This window comes from Aegilops tauschii, chromosome 7 (assembly GCF_002575655.3).
Source record: "Aegilops tauschii subsp. strangulata cultivar AL8/78 chromosome 7, Aet v6.0, whole genome shotgun sequence".
Taxonomy (NCBI): domain Eukaryota; kingdom Viridiplantae; phylum Streptophyta; class Magnoliopsida; order Poales; family Poaceae; genus Aegilops; species Aegilops tauschii.
In genome coordinates this window covers 50,437,592-50,440,570 of record NC_053041.3, presented here as the reverse complement: position 1 = coordinate 50,440,570, position 2,979 = coordinate 50,437,592, and the positions used below count along the sequence as shown (strand labels likewise).

The window sequence follows — 2,979 nt, the reverse complement described above, 5'->3', positions numbered from 1 at the left end:
AATGGTTGATGGTTCCAGCAAAATCACTGGCGTGGATGTAGCACTGCAGCATCACGGACGTAGCATCGTGCGGTGCCGGTTGCAGCTTCGGCGACCAATGGTTGTAGGATCCACCATCGCCCGTTCCAGCATCCCGTCGCAGACGGTCCCATCAATTCAATGGCCGGTTGTAGCATCCACAAATCCTGGTTCCAGCATTGCTGTGGCCGGTTCCAACATCATCCATGCCCGTCTGTAGCAAACCGCCACCGCCCGTCCCAGCACCCTACATGGCCGCTTCCAACAAATGGGGGCCGCCGTTCCAGCATCTGCTGGTGCCTGATGTAGCACCGCGGTGTCCATGCATCCTCTTCAGCACCGGTGGTGCCACCGCCGTGTTGCCAGACGAGGTCGTTGCAGCTCCGGCGCCAGCAGTTGTCGCATCCGCCACCGCCAGTTCCAACATCCTGTCGGCGGCGGCGCCAGCACACAGGGATCCCAAGCGGGAAAAATTGCGGCAGTGAACGACGGGCATGCTACTACCGGCCGCAAGGAAGGAGGAAGAGAGGGGCAGCCGCGTTGGTGAGCGAAGGAGGAGAGGGACAGCCATGGCATTGGTAAGCAGAGAAACGAGTGGGATGGTGTGCGTTGAGAAAATTGAGGGAGAAAAGGAGATCGTCGCTGGCTAGATAAGACGTACGCGTCGGTGCAAGGGCCCCACGTACTGGGGCGTGGCTCCACACACGTAGGCACAACATGGCGAGTGCGCGTTCGACCGGCGCAAAGAGTTGGCCGGCCGCCGGCAGTAAACGTTTCCCGGTACGGAATACCTTCGTGCACGACGTTTTTTTGGACGGCATGTGGACGATGTAGGATCTCATGTTCCTTATTTACAGAGGAATTTAACCCAAGGGTGATTAGCTACTGTGGTGTATGTGTCGGCTGAAAAATCGCCAGCTGGGTAGCATTGCTCAACGTTATATCTCTACACCTAAAGAGGATGCGTGGTTGGGAAGCCTTGGCTGCATCATGTCCCTTTCTTTCACATCCAACTGTAGGTCGTGCACCAGATCCACCCTGTTGCACTGGTGTCAAAGCTGGCCGCGTAGCGCTCATACGGGGACTTGGTAGTCTTCGTTTCAGGGCTTTTCATCTCATCTCCCATCTTCGTATGATTTTTTTTTTGTCTTTCCTCAGACGACCATCTATTTCGTCTGGTTTCATTCATCTCTCCTCTCGCCACCCTCTTCCGCTGGTTTTTTCATTTCATCTCTCACAACAAGAAAAAAATCTGAACGGATTAGAACATTCCTTATGGGCGCAAGTTATTTAGTAATGTTTTTATGTGAAATAATCAATGACGGTTAGTCTGTAATTAATCTCTAAAGACAAAATCTAAATTGATCTCTATTACTATATGCTACTCAATCAAATTAATTAATCTTTTCATACGTAGCAAAAATTAAATTACTTAATTAATGTTACCATACGTGAGGACGGGGGTCGACCTGTTGGCTGGGCAGTTGGGGTTGCTGCTAGCCCATCCGAGTTCGTGTCCCGAGTCGGACATGCTCCTCGCGAAGTTTTTTTATAAAAAAATTGTGAACGAGGGTTAGCCTTTGGGTTGGTCTCATGTTTTTTTTTACGTTACTATGCGTGGTGCAATCGCTTCCACCGAAGCCCACATATTTTTTTCATGTAATCTACCGCTAAGATGGGATATTAGTCCACCGTCAGTGTGCAAATATAACCAGGGGGAACGCCTAGCCCGTGGACGAAAAGTTCAGCACCAATCGCAATCGCGCGGCTGCCCGTCACAAACATACACAGGTCAGAGATGAGATTGGATCAGGATAGCAATTGCAGGCTATAAGACACTTTTCCATTTGAGACCGGTTACCACACACGAGTTACACGCACGCGTGTAAAACTTTGCGGCCTTTTTAATCACAACTTGCACCCGGCTGGAGAGACAATTAATGAGCCGGCAAGGCGGCACAATTAAAGTTACTAGCACGGCTTGCCGACGCGGCAGTCGAGCACGCCGGCGAACCGCGTGAGCTGCCCAACATACCTGCCGTGCTTGGCCGGGATGAAGTCCATGTTGCCGTACCTGCGCTCGTTTTGGCCGCCGGACTCGTTGAAGGAGGCCCCGTTCACCATCACGTCCCCCTGCGACTTCCACACCCAGTCCTTGTACTCGGTGTAGGGCGCGTACTCCCGCTTGGTCACCTCCTTGGCGTTGCCATCGTCGGGCGCGATGAACCGGTTCCCTTGGCTGATGATGGTGGGGTCCCGGTTGCCGCCGATGGCGTACATCTGCCAGTGCGTGTAGTCGTTGTTCACCACGTGGAAGAAGCCGAAGCGGCAGCGGGCATCCGCTGCACCAGCCCCTTCCCGAAGTGGTTGAACGCGACGGTGACCTGCATCATCCTGTCCTGCTCCTCCGTGTTGCTGGCGCCGAACAGCATCACGTGGTCATGCTTGGTGAAGTGGCTGTTGGACACGGTGATGGCGGTGGAGCCGCTGACCACGTCGATGAGGCCGTCGGCGCAGCTGGACATGGACACGTGGTCGATCCACACGTTGCTGGAGGAGAGGATGGAGATGCCGTCGCCGTCGCTCTGGGTGCGCCGCCCGTAGTGGTGCTTGGAGTCCCGGATCATGCCGCCCGCGTGCGGCACGGAGTGGTGGATGTGGACGTTGTGGATGATCACGTGCCTCACGCCCTGCAGCGTGATCTGTGCCCCCGTGATGTGCACCTGCGCGCCGCGCCCGTCGATCGTCTTGTTGCTGTTAACAGTGAGCTCGTGGGAAAGCGTGATCACCATGGACTGCGCGAAGACGATCCACATGGGCCGGTTCTGGATCACGCCGTACCGGAGCGTGCCTTTTTTGGTGGGGCGGCACCGCGTAGTAGATACATATATATAGAGCGCAGCTTGAGCACACGTGAAGCCGACGGCCGACGAGCGGTGAACCGTTTGTCCGTGTTTCAGT

The 2,979-nt window shown here is 54.9% G+C and overlaps 1 pseudogene; it reads right to left on the bottom strand.

Moving 5' to 3' along the window:
* Window positions 1-1,554: 1,554 nt before the first annotated feature.
* On the bottom strand, window positions 1,555-2,979 carry LOC109745180 (pectate lyase-like; annotated as a pseudogene).